Source organism: Melanotaenia boesemani, chromosome 1, assembly GCF_017639745.1.
Source record: "Melanotaenia boesemani isolate fMelBoe1 chromosome 1, fMelBoe1.pri, whole genome shotgun sequence".
Classification (NCBI taxonomy): domain Eukaryota; kingdom Metazoa; phylum Chordata; class Actinopteri; order Atheriniformes; family Melanotaeniidae; genus Melanotaenia; species Melanotaenia boesemani.
Window position 1 is genome coordinate 35,858,244 of NC_055682.1, and position 22,727 is coordinate 35,880,970.

Sequence of the window (22,727 nt, forward strand, 5' to 3'; positions counted from 1 at the left end):
CCTTTTAAACAGCACTGCTGCACTGGATGGCAAACTGGTTGTCATATAAGCTCCTGATAATTCAGGTTCCAGTTTTTTTTTCCTTTAACTGCATAGGTCAGTGTCAGCTTTCTTTAGGAGATGATAAATTTCAGCCTGGGTCAGGTTGGGGTTGAAGGGATTGTGACAGAAGCAGCTAAGTGATGATTTCTTTGATGCTAAAGTAAGAATGTGTATTTTAACCCTTTAAAGCCTGACTTAAATCTTTTAAGTTGTAGTCTTTATTTTATCCTTTCACAAAATGTGAAAAATAATTAACAAATTTTTGTATATTTATGGGTTATTGTTAGGAAAATTCTCTCAATGAACGACAGACACTCAGATCGAGGAGAAGACACAGTTGTTTACTGCAATTGCAGGAGTTCAGACACAGCCAGAAAACCAGTTAAACACAGGCTGGTTGACAATGTTAGAACTGACTTCTAGTCTCAGGCCACATCTTTATATACCCCTATCACCCCCTGGGAACTATTCAGGCTTCACGTTGACCAACCACAACCAGAGGGTAATAGGGTCCTTTGATGTGTTTTTACAACTGTATTCACTCCCAGAGGTTGACCATAAAATAACAGTGTCCTGTGAAAACAGTTCTGGTCACAATCATTCTCTCACATCTAGTCAATATAAATGACAGTAATAAGTTATTTTTTCCATCACTTATTACTATGTGATATGTCAAAACGGTTGAAGTGCATCATAAGGAACGGGAATGTGGCATCATATCACGTCACTAGACTGGAAAAATTGCCATTTTTGTAGGCCACATTTGAGGCGCCATGGGGAGAACCTGCTGTTGTGGGATGCAATGTCTGCATACGCGATTAACGGGGGAAAATAGCAACTGTCTTTTTATTCTTTTCCTACATGTAAAACAAAATCAAAGGAGTCTTGTGTCTGATGTAACAAGTAGGAGACGGATGGCGTGGATTTCCACTGTAAGACACAAAGACATACACTTTACAAATATCCCAAATTCGTTAAAAGTGAACTCCAGACATTTTAGTTTTGGTAAGTGTGAACATTTTGCTTTGTTAGAGAATTGTGTGATTATTTTGTTCAGTTTCTGCACTTTGTAATCAAGCACCTGTCAACATTGCAGCAAAGCAGGCAAGCAGGCAGGCTAAGGTAGGCTAGCTCAAACATCATGCAATTAAAAGAATGGGACCCAAACAGCATTTCCCTGCGCCACTCGGTTACTCTAAGAAGCTGGGTGTAACCCAGCCAGAATGGACAATTTTAGAGCTATTTTGATAATTGTTTCTGTGCGTGTAGTCTGAGAAATTCTCTTAACAATCCATATAAGAGTGTTTGCCATATTAGCTCAGGTAGTCTGACAAACAGATAATTAGTGGGAACTGAAATGGAATAAAGTTTCTGGTCTGATGCACAGACGAGATACACAAAAATATCAAGAAAAGTCAGAGGAGGGAAGGCGTTGGTATTTCAGGTCCACTCTTGAGCCAACATTTCATTCAGGTCATTATCTCTGATCAATGCAATCTTTTCCATATAGTGTCTTTGTGCCTCGTTTGTCCCTGTACTGCACATTTAATGTATTTTGAACTCAGTATTCTGGCTATGTAAATAGTTATCCATCTATTCTAGTCAGGTTTCATGTACTTTTATGTCAGGTTAATCTCTGTGGCCTCAGACAATGTTTTTTAGGTCCTAGATTGCACTGCGTAGTGACGTTGGTTCCCATCCCCTATTGTATTATTATTGTATCCACCAGGGGGAAGAAGACAAGCATCAGATTGTGCATGACAGCGTTTTGAGACAAGTTTTTACCATAAAGTGATGCAAAGGATCTCAGAAATTGTATGTATTGAATATAATGTAACCGGCATTAAAGGCCTAAATGATTTTCTGGTTAGATTAATAACAGTAATACGGACTTTTTTGGTAACTCAGAAATGACAATTAAAACTTTAAACCACCTATTGTGCTGCCATCCTGACAAACACCTCTCTGAAGTCAAGCCAGTCAGTCAATAAAAATTTTAAGAAGTGCAGTGCTGTTCAGATGAGGCAGATATATGGTTTAGGACTTAGCAGATTTTATTTTAGTCTCCCATGAATGTGGAAACTTTTTTGTTTTGGGGAAATGAGCAAATTAATGCACTTCCCTTCCCTTATAACCACCAGTGAAATAACTTAAGGCAATTTGGGTGCCAGCAGAAGCAGACATGGAGCAACTGCCATATCTACAGTTGGCAGCAAAATTATTCAACCCCCGCCCCCTTAAATATTAGGTTTATATTACATTCCAGCTATTTGCAATAACCAAATCATACAGAAGAATTATGAATAGCTAAATACAATCAAAATGACAGGTATTTTCTCCAAACTCATTATGCCTTGCTACTTCTAGCGAACTGTGAACTGAAAAATTTAATCAACCCTCTGGCAAACAATTGTCATAAGTGCAAATATATGCATGTCAAGTGTTTTGAAACATTGCACCAACCTTTATATGTGGCCTGTAAACTTACTTTAGCAATTCCAAAGTTTCAGAGTTCCAAATTACTTTCTGATGAGGTTTAGACCTGTGTGGTGCATTTCACTGAATTACCAGCAAGATGGCAAAGATAATAGAATTGCCCAGAAAGTTAAAATATATTGCCTTAGACGACCAAGAAAAGAGTTAAAAAAAAAAAACAAAAAACAAAAACAAACAGAGTGAGAAAATGTACCAGAATCATACTAAAGAGAAGCATAGTTAGCAAGCTCAAGGTGACAGGTGCCCCGAAGTTGATTTCAAAAGGCTTGCAGAATAACCAAATGGTTGCAGCCACTGAGGTTTTAGTTGATGCAATGAGGAGTACACATGATTTGAAAGGAAAACATGCCAGAATTCCAATATGTGAACCACATATGTGCCTAAAAGCACAAAGAAAAATCTTCTCCAGAATGCATCTGGAGAGGCCACAAAAGTTTTCGGGATACTTTATTTCTTTATTATATTTAGGCAATAAGCCTAATATGCAAAAGGCTTTGAATAACTTTGCTGCCAAACGTAACTGCTTCATCCGGGAGTGAGAAGTTGAAGGTTGTTGAAAAAGTCTAGGTTCCCCGTCAGCTTTCCCTGCATAAATAAAGGTTTAAAATTGCAAGCTCTCGTTACTTTTCTCTCTCGTCACCCATTCTTGCCTGGCACTCTTTTACACCTTCCTCTTTCTGTCCTGAAAGTCAGCAGTTTGCCCATTAACATTTAACTACATGCAGTTAATGATGCTGTCCTCTTGTAAGTTTAATTCACAGCCTGTTTCATGGGTTTATCATCTTGGGACTGACCAGCAATGTGATAGAACACACACAGAAAAATACACAGCTTCGACAAGAGTCTTATTAAACTGGGTTGTGAAATTATCTCTAAAGCCTCCCTTTACTGCTTTTAAGCTCCTTCCATCACTTGCAAACTGCTCCCATTCAGCAAATCTTCCCAAATGAGGACGATGGAGTGATAGCCATTTACTTCCACACTTAGTCTTAATTCATTAAGTCTGTGAATGCACTGTGAATGTCGGTCACTGCACTGTAATTGTCCAAATAAAGCAGTCCTGAATTGTCAACCACACAGGCAGACATATGTTTGTGTGGGCTCCCTGCTGACAGACATTCAAGGACATTTAAAATTTTCAGAAGAAAAAAGACAACAAGGACAACAGTGAGCAACAATAAGAGACAGGAGGAAAGTGGGAGAAGAAGACAAAAGGCAAAAACAGGGAAACAAAAGCTCTACAAAAACAGATGCTTTCATCAGTATTTTTGAGTCTTGGCATCTCCTGCTGACAGCTGAAAACTCACAAGAATTTGCAACAGTCAGAAACAGCAACAGAAAATGTCTCTTGGAAATGAGCATACCAACTGACTCCGAGTCCACCGCCCTCCATTCTTGCCTCTTGCCCCCCTTCATGCTACGTCAGTTGCAGTTTAATGTTGTGTCAAAGCAGGTTCCGTCTACATTTCTCATACACTCATCGGGAACATGACTGTCCTTGAAGTATTGGGCACTGAATGTGACCTGATTTGCTTCAGGAGAAAAAATATTGTTCAACATGCATCTGAAATAGAAACACGCCAATAATTTGATGCAAAATTTCTAATTTTAGGTTTACTGAAAACAAATTTGGAATTATACACACATTTAAAAGTGTAATTGTGCTGAATGGTTGTCCCACCTCACAGACTTCTTCAGCTCCTACTAAATTATGACTGACCACAGACGTTACTAATGTGTCTCTATGCAAATGTAATCACTGGTTTCATCAACAGTCAGAACAAAGTCATTCAATGCAGAAAAAGGAATGTAGATTTAACCATACTGTTGTAACACATGCAGTATGTGGTTTACTATTGTCTTGCTAAAATGGGCACATGCTGACCTGTAGATGGTAGCATGTGGCTCCAAAACCTATATAACAGGCATGACTCACCAGACTTTAACAGTGGGTCAACCTGACGTTTAGATTTATGGATGCAATCACTCTTAAGCGCAGATGTGCAATCAGTCAGTCGATTTGATTGGCTGGTGCCACTGCTGATCAAAGTCCATGTGGGGCCCTTAAGTGAACCTTATCACTGGTTCCTCACAAGCTATGGCATTAATGTATACTAGTAAATGTACAAAAGACACTTCCACTAATAAAGTGATGTAATCAATAATTAGTAATGTTTAAAAAGGTGAAAGAATGCGAGCATGCAAAAAGAAAATGTGTTTAATGTTTAAAATAACTAGTAAACCATTGGGTTATGTATATAATGACCACTTTAAGTAAGACATTGATAAGAGAGGAGAAAATAAGATATAAAAAATAGATTTCCCTGATTTCACTCTGTTGGTTGTTTTTCCTGTTGGGTGCCTTACAGCTGCACTCCATCATTCTGAGTACCTGTAAGATGAATGTGACTTGCAACAGCAGCACCCCTCAGTAGATGGTGCCGCAGACGACTGCCTCTGTCGCCTATGGAAAGCAAAGGCACCAGCTGGTGCATATGCTGTCTGGAACTAGTCTCAAGTGTGGATGTGGACAAGCATTTGGGAATTACAGTGTTTAATATGTCAAGCTCCATCTTTTAGGGACTCAAACCTAGTAATTAACATGATTAACAAATGTTAGTGAACTGAATGTATTTAATCTGGTGGATTTAAGTGACAGTACACTTGAAATCAATTTGACGTCATTTAACAAAAAGTCTGATTAACACCTGACGTTGCAAAGGAATCTAAATTTGTTCCCTTGTCAAAAGAAGGCACAGTTTAGTACTGGTAATCAAAAATGGCTTTTTTAAATAGGTAGAGAAAAAAGTGGGCAAGGAGAGAGAAAGGAACGACATGCAGCAAAAGGTCCCAGATCAGAAGGCAGTCTGGAAGCATTAAGCATCTTCAGTCTTTATCCATGTGGCACCTACTCTACCAGGTGTGCTACCAAGTGGCCTGATGGGGAATTGATCTAATCGGCTTATTATAGTAGACATACTCCTGTTGAAAAAAATAAAACAAGTTTAATAAACTACCTCTAAAGCAGAAAGAGCTTTGGATAGTGTACCCTGCCCATATGGAGGTTAAATTTGCTTTAAGTCATAGTGTGTAAGATTTACTGACAGCAAGCAGTAAAGATGGGCATAGCAAGCTGTGAATGTATGGTGGCTAAACTGGCTAAAAAAACTGACTGAACTGAATAGATTTTCATGTTTATCTACAAATTTTTCAAATTCAGTAAGGTAAAAAAAAAAAAAAAAAAAGAAAAAAAAAGGCCAGTGGAGAGGGACACTCTTGTTACATCTGTCCTATTGTCTCACAGATTCTTAAAAAAAAAACAAACAAAAAAAGAAAAAAACAAAGGTCAAACTTAAGAGGATTAAACACTTTGTGCCTGATTGACAAAAGGTTTGCACATGCAAAAACATGTTGCAGTTGATTTACTAACCAGGTGCACTGAGGATTGCGTCTGCTAAATGGATAAAATAATACACATTTAGCATATTATTTTATTCATTTAGAGTGTTTGTCCTTGAGGAATATGCAATATGGGCGTTTCTGACAGAAATTGCGAAATATTGGGGGGGAGCAGATGCAAATAGATCAACCTAGCACACGCTATATGATTTTCCAAACATTAAACAGACTGCACTGGCTAATTTTTTGTCTCTATATGTGTCAGAAAGGCAGGTAGTAACTGGCACAATTTGCATAGAAATGGCTGCAATTACAGTATTGTTTCAAGGAGGAGGCTAGACACCTCAAAAGGCGACAGGGTGTGCGCAGCAGTGGGCCCCCATTTGTGCACACCGTCCACCTAGCGCGTAATGAAAGGTCCCACAGGGAGGGCGTTTATTTGATCAATATGTCTTGGGCTGAAAGTTTTAGTTTGTGAATAAAATTTGTTGTCACATGCCTTACTCTGCAATCAGCTCTAATGCATCATACCCAGTATTTCAGTCATCTGCTTTTCACAGTAAGCTGCTCCAGTTGCTAAACACTGGTCAGAGGCATCTCCTGTGCCAGTCCACACATTGTCTTATTTGCTGAGGTTTTACTACAATCAATTTGTTTTGGAACTTCGTCTTATATCTTGCCACCTCCTCTTAACCTCATCTGGTGTTTTTGTGGTTTTGCCAATTGCATTTACTGTTTAGCAAATACTCTTCCATACTGAAGTCATTCTGGAGATGTTTAGATTTCTTTGCTGGAGCTCAGTAATATTTTTATTTGCCTCGTCCACTAATATCTGCTTCTCCATCAGGTTAAATTTTATTTAGTGTTTGCGACCTTCCTGCTCTGCTTCTAAACTCTTCATGGCAACACCACAACACACTCCTAATCCTAATTTAAATACTGCAAATCATATAAAACAATACGCGCAATCTACTTGCATGCGCAGGCAATTTTATGCTCTATCAGGAATCTTAGTAAATCAGGCCCTTCCTGTTCACCAGCTTTGATTTATTACAGTCAGGAATTCTCCACCTTATTCTTGAAAGAAAATATTTACACATTGTGTAACCAAGCATCCAGACTTGACAAAGATTATGTTGGATTTTTCTTGCTTTGGTTCCAAAATTTCTCATTTGTAATGGTTGCTTCTGAGACTGGGAAACAGACATGGTACCTGAACTATGTCAACGCGGAGTGTTTACAGAAATAACTTTGCAAACGTCCAAGTCCATCACGAGGAGGCTCACCAGCTAGGAAAAACAAGCGGCGGTGATGTAGCTTCGGCGAGTTTTGTGTGTGTTACTGTCTATTGCTGTGCTTGTGTGTAAGTGTATGTGTGTGTTAGCAGGGCACACACGAGGCAGCAGATGGCGATTAATGTTGCCTGGGAGATTGACAGGCTTTATCGTGTGCTGGTGAGCTCCCATCCTCCTCTTGTCCACCATGTGACATGGCCTATCACATCACTTTGTCACAGCAAGAGAGGTTGTACCACATGTGCATCTGCAAGCACACCCAAACACACACTTCATTTCAACCTTTAGATCAGGATGTGAGAGAGGAAAAGGTAAGGAGAGAGAAAAGGAGAAAAAGATTCTTTCTCACCTGAGAGAAAAGCGAAGTGCTGCATTTGAGGGCCATTTAGAAGAAAAAAAAAAGAAGTAAAAATGAGCTGCTTTCTATTCATGAACTGAACAGGCAGTTTTAAGGGCAGAATCTAAAGTGCAAAGGTTCACACTGACTTAAGGGATCCTTTATTTGAAGGTCTGCTGTTGGTCTCACATACAAGCATCAAAATACATCAGTGAGCCCTGATATCCCCTCGATGTTAGCTTTTCTGTTTTCCTGTCAAGAGTAATTCATGGCTGTCATTGGAGGATCTCTCTCTCTCTCTCTCTCTCTCTCTGTGTGTGTGTGTGTGTGTCTGAAAGCATAGCTTTTCCATCAGGAGCAACTCACCCAAAGTCAAGTGTTAACAACACTTTTGTGGTCTTAAATTGCTCAGTTTTAATGCCACATAAATGTAGTGCAGCTCAGAAAAGAGCTTATTTTGAAAGACTGTGTGTTTAATGCTAAAGGGCAACAAAGCTGAAGTTCCTATTTCACATGGGTACAATCGTTTTCAAGCAGCGCTCAGAGGTACAGCTGAAAGCTGCATAATCTGTAAACAAATGTCAAGTGTGATTATTTTAGATGGAGGAAAAATAGTTTTCTAGACCAACAAACTGGCTGCGGTAGGTTTTAATTTTGACTTAATGTACAACAACATATACATATTTATAGAGGAGAAACTACAGGAACAAAGGTCATTGTGGAATTCCTAGGGCCCTACCGGTCTGATCTTTTCTGTCTGCTCCTATTGGCTGAAGACAGTGAACCACGCCTACCTGCAGGCTCTGTCCCACGAGTTCAAAACCCACAGAAAACTGAGAACGAGCAGAGAAAAGAGTGAGAGAAGTAAACTGCAGGAAAATATAAAGTTTTAAGTTTTTTTGTCTTAGTCTTCATCTTTTCATTCTTTGAGTATTTATGTTTCTTCATAAAGTTTATCTTCTTTTGTGCATGTTTATTTTTTTGTGAGGTGTTAATCCAAGTAAAGCGCCTGCGCTCTACAATATAGGATCTACAGCAACCATTCAGTGCAAGTTTAACAATCTTTCACAACTATAATTTTGTAATCAGAATCGAAACAACTCACAAAAGTTGTTTTCATTTTTCCACTAGATGTAATTAATGAAAATTTTTAATATATAAATACCTTTTGTATTTAGGTTATTTTTGCTATACGCCATCTTGTGACATCAGTCCTTAATCTGTGTCTATGGGGGACAGATAAAAGAGAAAGAGAACAACAGGTGACCTGATGCACTGAGCTAAAGGCCATCTGACAGCGTTGTGGGGGCCCATCCACCCAGCTTAGTCTCCTTTTGGATAGGAACAGTCCAACCAAACTGGATGTGAGTATGTATCTTACAGAAAGTAGGAACACTCTGACAAGGACAGATCCCCTCTCATACACTGCTTTGAACATGAATGGTGTCACAAAGAAAGGTGATAGTGATTTTTTTTTTTATTATTGGACATTAAATATGCCAACATCCTACACAGCCCATCAAATTTAATTTAATTTTCAAATCCTTTCTTCATTCTCTTCAATATTAATTAACACATTGGTTAAACTCATGAGAATCATTAGGTCTATTTTAGGGGGTCTGGAGCTATCCTAAAATGTTGTTGAATCTTGGCTGCAGCCTTTTTATGGATTTTGTGTACTCCCTGTGTATGAATGACTTCTTCTCACTTTAAAAAACAATAAAAAAATAAAAAAAAACAACAAACCGTTTTTTTAGGTGACTGAAAGTGAATGTGAAAGACCCAAATAGGATACAGCAGATATAGAAAGTCGATAGATGAACAGACCTGTTAGTTATCTAATAGAAAGTGAAATTAGGCTGTTCTATTAAAACATTCAGCATTTATATCATTGGATCCAGAAGAACTCAGCAGGAGCATAAGGTCATGGTAACTTCTCTCATTTCCCTCACAGCTTTGTGTCTAAAATAACATTACAGTAACTGAAGATCAGAAAAACCACTGGTCTTTAATGTTGCTTTTAACCCATTATCATCATGATTTCATCTCTAGCTGAAAGCAGCAACTTTGTATAGCATCTCCTGAGGGCTAAGCCACCTGTCTTTAAATCCTACTAACATCCCTGGTTAAACTCATTTCATGCTTCATTTGTTGCTGCATTCCCACACCTCTAAACAATATAGTTTGGTTGAACATCATATTTATATATGCTCTGTTTATGCTTTAAAGGTTAATATTTTCTTTTCTGTAACTTGTAGAAGAGTTAAAGAAATACATTATTTTGACTGGTCGCTGTCTGTGGTTTCCTTGTGTGGTCCTAAGGTCAGTTTAAATGAGAACCATGCAAGTAATCCCAAATGGAAATTTGACTCAGCATTTTATGACAGAGCCATGGACTGCCATGGTTTGGTACCTGGGGAGCAGTTGGGGAGGTTAAGGGCTATATTCTGTTGGCACTGGGGCTGCCACAAACTATTATTTTGATAATCGACTAGTCCCCAATTATTTTGGTGACGAATTATGCAAATTGTGGCTTAAAGCACCTGCATGCAGCTGCTCTTATATAAACATCATTAGCTTCCAGCTTGAATTATTCTCTAAGCGTTATGTACTATCCAATAATAAAGACAAAAAGTTGCAAGCGACATCCATCGGGTCCGAGCCTCCTGGACCCCACCACCCATGTTAGCTAACGTGCTAACATGCTAGGTAATACGGTAAAATGATTAGCTGAGAATGTGAAATGTTGATATACCTAGTTTGAATTTTTTGCTAGCGTGCTAAGGTGTTAGCATGTTAGCTAACCTGCTAGGCGAAATGGTAAAAAGGCTAGGTGAGAAACTGAAACTTTCAAATACCTAGTTAGCATTTTTTGCTAGCATGCTATCTTGTTATCATGTTAGCTATCGTGCTAACATGCTAGGCAATATGGTCAAGGCCTAGCTGAGAAAGGGAAATTTTGATATACCTAGTTAGCATTTTTTGCTAGCCTGCTAACTTGTTAGCATGTTAGGTAACGTGCTAACATGCTAGGCAATTTGGTCAAGGGCTAGCTTAGAAACGGACATTTTGATATAGCTAGTTAGCATTTTTTGCTAGCATGCTAACTTGTTAACATGTTAGCTAACGTGCTAACATGCTAGGCGATATGGTCAAGGGCTAGCTGAGAAAGGGAAATTTTGATATACCTAGTTAGCATTTTTTGCTTGCATGCTAACTTGTTAGCATGTTAGCTAACATGCTAACATGCTAGGTGATTTGGTAAAGGGCTAGCTGAGAAACGGACATTTTGATATAGCTAGTTAGCATTTTTTGCCAGAATGCTAATATGCTAGCTAACATGCCATGCTGCCATGGCAACAGGTGTTGTAATGTGTTAAGGACCCAACAAGTATTAATCCTGTCAACTTTGGTGCAGTTCCCATATATTCCTATGGAGATATGAGCAAACCGTGTTTCATGGCGAGAGGGTATTTTTCTTACTTCGTATGGCTTGGACCCTAATTAAGATGATAGCTTACTTTTCATTTTTAAAGTTGTTCTGGTAGGAAGCTATCATGGTATTCTGGGTTGAACTGTCTGTCACCAACATGTTCAAGAATGCTTTATTGACGATATTAGCTTGCTGTGATGTGCATGTTGTTAGCTTAATAACAAATGCTCCAAACTCTCAAGCTTAGTTGCGGGCTCAGCATGATAGTGTTGTTTGGGCATAACTTTTCCAGTGACATCAAGGCTGACCCCGATTGGTACTACTGTGCGTGTGCAGACAAGGCATCAGAAGGTACAGCGGCAGTTTTGAGAGAAAAACAAAGTTAAAAAAAAAAAACAAAAAAAAACTACGTCGATTATTAAATTAGTTGGCAACTATTTTGATAGTCGACATAATCATGACTAATCGACTAATCTTGACAGCCCTAGTTGGCACTCCAGGAACTTGAATCCAGATCCTCCAGACCCAAGCCCACCTCTGTAACCATTGCTCCATAGTTAATCTACTAGAGAAGCAGAGCTGAATTTCCCATTTGGGATTACCAATTGGGATTAAGTAAAAATTATTATCCATATTTCTAATCCTAAAACTTAATTCCAGATCTTCCTTATGCTACGTAGCTGCTGAACTGTGTCTATTTAGTGTCCATCATTCACATCAAGACATTATAATGTCTTTCCTAAATGTTTCTATTTTTGTCACTGACACTATCAATTTATTACACTAAAGCTAGCCGTACAGAAGCACTATGACCATTCAGTTTATTAACTTTTTAGAGGAGAGGATAAATATTTAAACATATTTAAATAAAAAAACAGAGAAACATCAGCTTTATGTTGGCACTGCGCCTGATGTGTAAGATGCTGTTACACCAGTTCCCAAAGCTTGGATGTGGCCAAAGCTAGAGGAGGGGTACATCATGTTTTCTTTTTTTTCAGTGATGAAACAATTAAAGCAGGAGGCACAGTAATTTGATTAAAACAGATATTTCACAGTGAGGTGTGCACAGGGAATCGTTTGGTCTCTATTTTTTTAAGAAACTATTGTTTCGAGCCAACAAACAGGAATAATTAATATTAACACAAAAGGGCCTTTCAAAAAATATAATTTGGGGTTGAATATGAATGCATTTTATCAGAGTTGTTAAGATGTGACCACGACCAGCATTCATCAAATTCACAAAAGTACTGTCTAATGAGCCAACTTTGCACTATAAAAGTATAAAAGACACATTCATCAACCTACTTACACCTACACTCGGCTTAATAGTGAAAAAGAACTCTCAGGTGAGTCCATGATTTATCACATTAACTGAAGAAAAGTGTTTCACTATGATTTACCCTACATCTGCCCCACTCTACATTCTTTTTAAGATATTTATGCCCACTGCAGTTCCCACACAGCTCCCTTTTTGACATATTTATACAAGTTTCTGATAACAAATGAAACAGATTTTACCGTCATGGAAACAGTTCACGTGACAACACTGCATGGAAAATCAGATTTTAAATGAATTAATCAATGAAAATATCAAAAGATATAAAATTCTGTGGAAAAAAAGACCAAAAGGAATAAGTTTTCTTTACTCATGCTGCCCTCTTCAAATCTCAAGCCCGATCAACATTTCAAAGAGATTAAAATCTGGGTTTTGACTTTGCCTTTCCTTAACCTTCCATTTGGTCTTTGTGAGCCATTTCTCATTGGATTAGCTGCAACGATCTTTATCTTGGTGAAAGATCCACCCAAGTCTTAGGCGAAGGGAATACTGTGCATATCTGTTTAGTGAGACAGGAGCATAAAAAAAAGGATGAATTAATTTAAAGTAGCAAAGCAAACTGTCGACAGAGTTGCATTTGTTCTGCCGCCTCAAATCTTAACATTTCCACCATTATACTTCACAGTTGATGTCAGGTGCTTGTCTTTGGTCTGCATTGAGCATGTCTACTGTTACTGCAGCCAATCAACTCTATCTGAAGAGGAGACAGATGCAGGACATCAAAGATAAAAGCCACCATTGTAATGTCTATTACACAGGCATGGTGAAGTGCAGGAAGACAGGCCACAGTCAAAGAACAAAAACCGATTTAATCCAAAAACAAGACAACAACATTTCCAAAGAAGCATGTTAATTAAAAAGTCCTGAAGCTATAGATGCATAAAAGCTTGTGCAGTTTCATGACAAGAACTGTGTTTAAAGGCACAGATGTGCAGACACACTGATTTTCTCAGACCTACAGAGCAGTGTGTATTCTGTGCTTCACTTTTTAAAATTCTTATGGTTGTTTTTTTTATAAGGTCTTCTGCAACAGCCTTTACACATGATCACGACACACAGTAGGATTTATTGTATTTATAGCACCCACAATTAGAAAATAGAATATAATAATTTATTTTATCTTTTGCTTTGTCATTTAAGCTTTATTTGCTTTCAGAATGTGTTATAAATATCAGGTTGTGTGGAGGTAAAAGTAGGTTCATGATTTTTTTGTATTTACATTGTTTATACTTCTTATCTCTACATGTTCAGTCTCAGCTTCAATTGAATTTTCAAATCCTTTGACGGATTCATAGATTAACATATTATTTTAAGGAGGAGCATTCTCCATTCTTGACATGACAGGAACCACTTGAACTTTAAGATTATAAAGATAAAATATCTTTAATAAAGAAAAGTGTGCTTAAACCTTTAGGTATAATGAGCTGGCAAATAACACTTGAAACTGGAAACATCAAAGTACCAAAAGTCAACCAGTTCAACTTACGTGGTGTCAGTTCAGCTAATGTGATTCAATTTTCTTCAATAAATCTGCATCTGTATTCTCCCTAAAAGGAGACAGATACAGAAACCAAACAATGCACAGCAGTAAAAACAGAATTAATTTAGGTTTTTGATCATTTTTCATATGTTGTATTTTTAAGGAATAACATAACTTCTAACAGCCGAATAAGTACACATTCAGACCATGTTAAGGCAAATCTTTGACTCCACTTTTCAAAGAATATGATCCACCATTTTAAGGACTGAACAGTCATACTTTGTTATGCTGTATTTCATTTTATTGTGTCATATCAGTCAAACATATCTTATTTTAGACTATGATTTTCTTTTAAACCTACTAAGATAAACATGGATCATAATACTTTACTTCCTGAATGAAGTGGTGTAGCCATGATTTTCTAAAAATTATATTTTTTTTCTTTTATGAATCTGCAACAAAGCCCTGGTTGTGCAGTTACATTTATTTTAGATCTGACATGTATAAACAGTTCATCTGAGCTACAGTTTTCCAGTGGGCAGCCCAAGAAAATATATTATCTACAAAAAAAGTACAGACCGATTGTCCTGATCATTAATCATAGCCGACTCTTTGTTTTTTGACTTAGCTGAGGCATCTCCCTCCTGCACTGAGCTACTGCTACAGCTCACATCAGTGCACATGGCCTGGAGCTGTGTAGTCCCATTCTCCTCACATACAAGCTGCAGTCACAGACTTCCCATCTTCAGGATAAAAACAACTCCCAGACTAGATTTCAAGATAGAGAACAAGGTCAAAAAAGACCATCTCATAACTTGTAACAACTTTCAAAAGACTAACAGAACTATGACATCCCTCACCGGGGAACACGTTTGTCTCTAAAGTAATACAAAAAAAGTGAATTGGACTACTCCACTCCTCAGAATGGACTGACTCTGACAGTTTCCCCTTTGCTACTGTAAAAGAGTGTGTGTTAAGGTTTATTTATAATTAATCTGAACAGCTATTAACTTGCATGCTCAACACAAAAATTGCCACAGTTTTGGCATTGTGAGGCTGCGTGGGCACAGTGGTGCTTCAAACTAACAGGAACGTTGGCAATGTTAAGCAGTTTTTTCCCATGAGAGCTCAATTTCATCAAAAGTTTATTCTGCTTTTCTTCATTCCAATAAATTTCCCATTACTGCAGTGATTGTGGATGTTTAGGTCATGGTATGGATGCTCATATTTAGCGGTGCATGCACACACAGAGTTGTGCTGATAATAGAGTCCACATGGAGTACTGCAATTTAGTAAGTTGTCATTTGAATAAAGCTAATTCCCAGGTCCCTATGGTTGAAAGACATTGCCAAGCTGCTTGCACAAATGTTCACAGACAACCTTGCTTATACTTTCAAAACACATAATTTATGTCAGGTGGACTCTATCAAGATCTCGTGGACATTCATTTGTGTAATCTCTTCATCTATTCTGTTGTCCTGCCTATGACATATTTAGTTGATGTCAGTTCAAAATGACTGCCGATAGCAAAGATTTTGTTGTGAGGAATATTTTGTTAAATGCCTGTCACCTGCCTTTCCTCTGTTCTTGTATCTGTCCGCATATACTCTGCTTGCATCTCTGGTGGGAGGGGTTGAGAAAAGTTAAGAAGACTACAGGCAGCCAAACTGTGACAGAACAAAGCAAGCTGTTTTAATAGATGCAGTTCAGCATTGTCTCACTAAAAAATGCCAAGTTCTCACAAGAAAAGATGTCTGAATGGAAGCATTAGCTGCTCTAAAACCTGTTTATACCTTTTAGCATTGATGGTGTCTTTACACATGTGAATGTTGCCAGTTCCAAAAACACTAATGAATCCCTTTTCCTTTAGTGATGCAGGCATTTGAACTGAACTTGTTAGCATGACAACAAGCTGCATAATTACTACAAACATAATTTTGATTTGTCTGGTCATACAGTAGTTTTCCACTTTACCTGTCTCCATTTTAAATGAGCTTTTTCCCAGAAAAAGACAGGACACGTTGCGGATCATGTTGACCTATGACTCCTTTTTTGCATATTAAAGGTTTAACCTGCACTTTTTGGATGACATGATGCATTGCCCTTGCAGAGATTTCCATGACAGAGTTGTTTCTTATTTTATTACAGTGCTGCCGGGTGACCTGAAGATCATGGACATCTATTGATTTTCAGCTGTGTCCCTTGCACACAGATATCTCCAGATTCTCAAACTTTATTGATGATATTATTCTAGAGCTGTGGCCCCCACACCACCAGTGGGCCCCCAGGTGCACTTGAAATGTCAAGATATCTTAATAATAATAATAATAATAATAATAATAATAATAATAATAATAATAATAATAATAATAATAATAAACAATGCATTAATTACAAATAAATCTTGGTAATACACACAAAAACTAATTTTTACACTTTTCATCAAATTTCATGGTTGGAACACAAATAACAGCTTTAATCAATTCCTGTTGCAGACCACTGCCTCTGGCCTGTAGTGCATGTGCACAGATCCTTGCACTGTGGTGTTTTCTATGATATTTCAGGTTCACTGATTTAAGAAGTCAACAAGAAGGAGAATTTGGTTTTAATGCATTTTGTAGTGAAATAATACATATTATCCACTAATTAAACTGGTTAATTTGTCTATTGTTTATTATGCGTCTTGTCTGTTGATGTTTATGTTACTTTCAAACACATGAAAGGAAAAGAGAAAGGGACAGAGAAAAGACATGACAAAAGTCTGACTGACTTTTACTGTTTGAAGAGAGCTCAAAGTACAGGCAGGATGCAAGATGGATGCTGTGTTACCAGTGCAACCCTAAAGGACCGGTTCTTTATCCATATGCCTTCTGCCTTCTGTATTTGGGTTCTCATCTATTTGAACATATGACAAAAACTCATTTTAAGTTCAAAGTTATTATGGAACAATTTAAAGTAATTTAAATAATTTAGAATATAGAGCCAAACAAATTAGGTAACAAAGATTAAGAAAAACTAAATAAAATTTTAAGGTTTGATAGTTGTTGCTGCTTTAATACATAAGTATATAAGTTAAAGATTTATTAAACATTTATCATTTTTTTCTTTTTGGCCACAGAAGCCTCTGTTACTTACTAATCTGCTTATAGGCATTAATATCTGCACAAGTTAACAAGTTTTTACTTACAATTTCAACGTCTGCTGTGTGTATATACACACATAACACAACTGTACAATAACACAAAGATAAACAATTTCCATCTCGCTAACCTTAACTCCCATCACACTTTATGACCCTTGCATTGTGTTTGTCACTTGGACAGCTTTTTCCTCTCTGTTCATTTGGCCACCATTATTAGATCTGAGGGACACATCATGACTCTGCTCACTTCCTTACCGCTGCTGTTAGCACCTAAACACACTCTGGGAACACAATCGTACAAGAGCAAAGTCAACCACAGTACCACAAATTGGACAGGTGATCAGACGTTTGTGACATTCATAACTCGTGAATAAAGAAGTCTAACAATCATGTCTGAAATCGTACTGGAAAGTGAGATTTAGTAGCTTCTACTGTATGTTTTGATGATTCTTCTCATCATTATACATGATGATAAGAATAATGTAACACAGAAAACTGCTACAATATACAAGATAAAGATTGGTGTTGAGTATTTCCAGGTCCATTTGAGTGCTTTGCAGGTCTTTCTCCTGCTGCTTCATGGTTAAAAATGCTTTCACGTGTACGACTGGTATATTAAAAAAAGAGAAGCAAGCTTTGGTGAAGCGAAGAAATTTACACGTACATTTATTTCTTTGGACGTCATGTTTTTGCATAATTCCCATGTAGCATAGTCTAGCCATCATCAAAGGAAAGACTGGAACTTTGCCTTAATTTTCCATTTGATTAACATCTGAATGACTTTTTCTCACAGACAAGGACAATTCCTCCCAAAGAATAGCAGGATCTGCTTTGTAATAGCGGGATTGAGGAGTACCCTTCTCGGGTTATGTTCAGGATCTGGGAAAACAAATGTTTTACTGCTTTCAGATGGAGGTCTGGAAGTCATGACCTGGAGACCTTCTTCTGCTTTCAAACTTGTTTTTCTTTCCAAACTGATAAGCTAACACTCACAGGTCTAATCTCAACTGGGACAAAGACAGAGTAGTACTACTTTCAATAACAAATGGGAACTTGGAAAGAATGCCAAAAAGAAGTCAGATGTCCTAGCTGGGATGTAAAACATTAGATAATCTACTGGCAGAGCATTTAGAATACATTTATTTCTCATGTGAAGTATATAACTGCTGATGGGAATTTCCTGTTAATAGCAAAACAAGAGCCAAAGAGAACCAGTGGAGCATGATTTAATGGGAAAACCAGGAAAAGATGAAGATGAGATTGGATATTTGTACTCTGATCTGAAAGCAAGGCATACAAATTCCACTGCTGATCAAGCTTTTGAGTTGGTTGTGACTTTTAAAACCCAAATACATCCTCTCAAATACAAAAAAAGTAATTTCTTTGTCATCGTAGTCCCACTTAAACTTTGTGTTCTAATTCTAAATTCTAGGCAGAGGATGCATGAGAAGGTTAGATGGTACAGTCACATAAATTAAAAGAAAATTTGGTTTGATTTTTACAAAATATCATATTTATGGCTGCACTGACTTGTAGAACCCTATAGCTTTGAATGGTACTGAATTGAGCTTCAGCTCAGCCCTCTATTGATTTGTGGTTGTATCAACTGTCAAATGGCTTTTACACTTATTTTCATCCTTGTGTTCCTGCTTCACTGACAGCACAATTTTCTGTTAGTTTTCACCCAACCCAGAAAGCTTTTAGCAGAATCTGCTGCTGTGTCCACAGAACATTTCACATCCTACCCACAGTGGATTTTATGAAAGTGTTTTTCTTCTTAACTAAAAGAAAAAAAATCCAGTTTTTCTTTTTAGCACTTTACTGTAATGCTGCTTTAAAACTGTGTTTTGCAGCAGAACCTGACAGAGGACGTGTAAACAGAGCTCAGGAAGAGGAACAAAACTCAGCAAAGCTTCTGTGATTTTCACACTTTTTTGTGAATCAGTCTAACCTGTTAATAATAAATAATGATTGGGTGGGTAAAATCACCAGAGATCAAGGTTAACAGCATTTGGCCATGCAGCCCATCTGAAATAATGCTATCAACAAACAGACTGGGAGAGGCAAGAATTTCAACAGAGTAAATTCTTAAATCAATACTCTTTTCATTACCTATCTTTGTTCACACCCTCCAACAGCAGTGCTCATAGGAACCTGTTTATGTCTGTGTGCAGCCATCTGTACCTAAGTGTGTGTTTAAGTCCATAAGCATATGTCTCTAAACCGTGTCCCCCTCTGCTTTCATGCTTCACCGCCATCTTCATTTCTGCCCCCGCAACTCATCAGCAGCATGCCTATATGTCATGCAGAAGAAAGCATGATTTAGCAGCCATTTTCATAATTACATCCTATCCCACCTATCTGACCATCGATACCTCTCTCTGGACATTCCTCCAGAGTGTGTGAAGACACCACGTATTTACACCTCCAGACACACGTCCGCACCAACAACCACAAGCATCAATTTGTGTGGCGCTTACACATTCTGGCTATAAAGGCCAAGGCTGCGTCTCACAGCTAACCATCCTTCAACAATTACAGATAACAAGATGAACATTGGAAATGAAAAGTCATCAGGGTTCCCTTTCAGCTGAATGTGGGCAGCCATATCAGCCACCTCCATCTTTATGTTCACCTTGGTTTTGTGTGTGTGCTCAAGTCTGCCACATCTTTATTGACATTAAATTGAAATTCTGTTGGTTTGGCAGCATTTGCCCACTTCATCCCCCCATCAGCATACTCATGCACACAAACACACAGATGCACACCCTGCCAGTGCCTGCTTGTGTCTGTCATTTTCCCTGCAACCCCTTACTTTGCCCCCCACCCAGCTCCATCTGCTGGGGTTGAAAGGGTTTTAATTTCTGATCCAATCTCCACTCTTTGGCTCCTAATGTGGAAGCATACTGCGACCAAAAAGAGCAGGGATGTAATGTTGGTGTGGTGTTAAATGCTACCTGTCCCCGTTAAGCCTGTCTGGCCATGTAGATAGCCTCTACTCACAGGCATTAGGCACAACTGGAATAGTTCTCATCTGCTGCCGGGAGCACGGTGCACATCTGATAATAAGGTGTTGATAGTGGGCATTAGCTTGACGGTTTCTGCAGCCTGATACACCAGCAGACCATGGGCGATGGCAGGCACAGGGATGGACAGGAAGTTACTGATAGCAAACAGTAATCACACGCCAATTCACATATCAGTCACTCATTTGTGAAATGAACACAGAATTTATTTGCAAGAAGATTTAGATTAAAATTTAAAGGAGCATGTGTCAGGTTGGACTGTGTCCTGCAAGGTGTGATGAGAACTGACACGCATGAAAAATCCAAATGATCCTGTTTGTTGACTCCAGTTAAAACACAGGTGAGGTACAAAGGAACTGACATCCACACAAGGCAGTTTCTCTGCAACATGACAAAGACAAGTGTTGACTGTCAACTTTTATAGATATAAAGCAGTATGCAAAAAATTTGGGCACCCCTTAGCAAAATCACTGCATCAGTTTGTCACTTACTGAGCTTTTGAAGCAGCTACTACATATTATTTTATACCCAATGGAAACAGAAACATTTCAGAAGTGAAATCATTTTTATTTCAGAAACATTTTTATGTACATTTAAATTAAAATAGATATGTTTCCATAGGGTATAAAATATGTTAAAATGAAGTTTCTACTTCAAAAGCTCAGGAAAAGACAAAGTGATGCTGTGATTTTGCTAAGGGGTGCCCAGACTTTTGCATATCACTGTAAACTTGATCAGAAGTGAATTAACATCGCCATCAATATTCAGCTATAATCACATGATTATTATTGCAATAGTCAATCTATTTAAAGGCGCTTCACACAATTATTTGGACGTATGGACAATAAGCTCACATTTCTCATTTAATGTACAGATTAATCATATTTTTATATATTTATATTTATATTTACCTTTGAGCATTATATTTTTCATTGATTTTTTTATTTATTTATTAACTCTAGTGTTTCTTTTAAATGCCAAAAAACAACCAACCAACCAAACAAACAAACATGTGAAAGCTAATGGAAAAAATGGGAAATCCCTGCACTGAATTTTTAAAATCTAAACAATGGAAAATGCATTTTATTTACAGCATTCTCATTAGAGAGGTCATAAAAGTGGTGGTTTGTGGATGTTCTGCAAAATTGTAAGATTCAATTATAAATTCCATCTCTATATTAATTTCAGTCATAAATTGATAATGTTATGAGTTAAATGGGTTGTCAATGATGAGACCAGAGCATGTACATGTAAAAAAAAATAAAAATAATAATAATAAAAAAATAATAATAATAGATAATAATAGTGAGAAAAAACAAAGTAAAAACATTTAACCTGCTAAACACAGCTTCATTTTACTTTTGAATGATCAAATGGTTTATCTTGACCATGTAAAAAAAAGAAATTATATATAAATATAAGTTAGAAAAAAAAATTCAATTCAACATGTTCAAAATAGCCAGTGACTCTAAACTGGTTCCATTTTAATTAGACAAAATGTTTTCTATTTTGGATGTTATTCACATTTGGTGGTAATGTTTGTGTGATCCGAACACAAAATAGATTTGAGTACGCTTTCACAGCCAATCAGATAAAACATTTTATATGTCGATATGTGCACCGATTGACTCAGCATAGGAAGTCTTGTTTTACTCATGTTGCTTCGTAATTATCAATGGAATCCTGACTGTCGGACTCCACATTTCTACGATTGCTTATACCTCAGCTGGGATGATTAACTCATTCACCTTGAAGCTGATTAGGTGTTGAAGGAATATTTTCAGAAGATTACAAATAAAAGTCAAATAAAAGGTGAAACATCTTGTCATTGTACTGTCAATGACAGGATGTTTCACCCAGACAGGCACAGCATGCAGTTCCAGGTTATTCTCTCACATAGCAGAGGACACAAACAGCCTTCAGCACCATTAATGACAAAGAAAAAAGAAAAGAAAAATCGCCTCACACTTCTTCCCTGCCAACCAAATGTAGCTGTTATATTTTTCTCAAAGTATAAATGTGACTTATTGCAAATTGATTGTGTGGAGGTGGGTTAGGTTTGAAAAGATTATCCATGAGACTGTCCAATGGTTAACTCACACAAGAAACATGAGGAAGAGGAAAATGAAACTGAGGATAAAAGGAGACTTGGGAGGAAGTGATAAAAAAGAGGGCACTGAAAGGAAACTGATCTTACTGATCTGATGACTGAGGATACAGGACCAAGGCGGATAAAAGATTCCCGTTTTCTATCCAGCATGTTGGCCCACCAAAAAAAAGAAGAAAATGATTCCATCCAAACTGGTTTGATCCATTTTTGTGGCTCTAATACACAAGACCTCCAAGTTCAGAAGTCTGCTTTATGTGCAGATTATATGGAAAAAGAACAGCCAAAGGATCAAAAGGACACAGTCGCCACCACAGGTTACACAAACTGGAAGCAGTATTTGATTCTTTAAAGAAGCATGAAATATCCAACATGTAAAAAGGCCTCAGTGAAGTGTTGGAGGTGCGTTAAAGCTCCAGAGGTCTACAGGGACATCACAGACAAGCTGCAGATCGTAGGGACTATTTCAGTAGTGACAGCTTTTCTTTGGGAAGCAGGGGATTGGTTTTCGAGGTCAGAATGAAGCACTAGACAGTGACAATAAAGAGAATTTTACGAGTGCATGCAGCTTCTTGAGAAGTTTGATCCTTTGCTGCTAACATAAGCTGCCATTTTGTGCAGTACACCTCTCTAA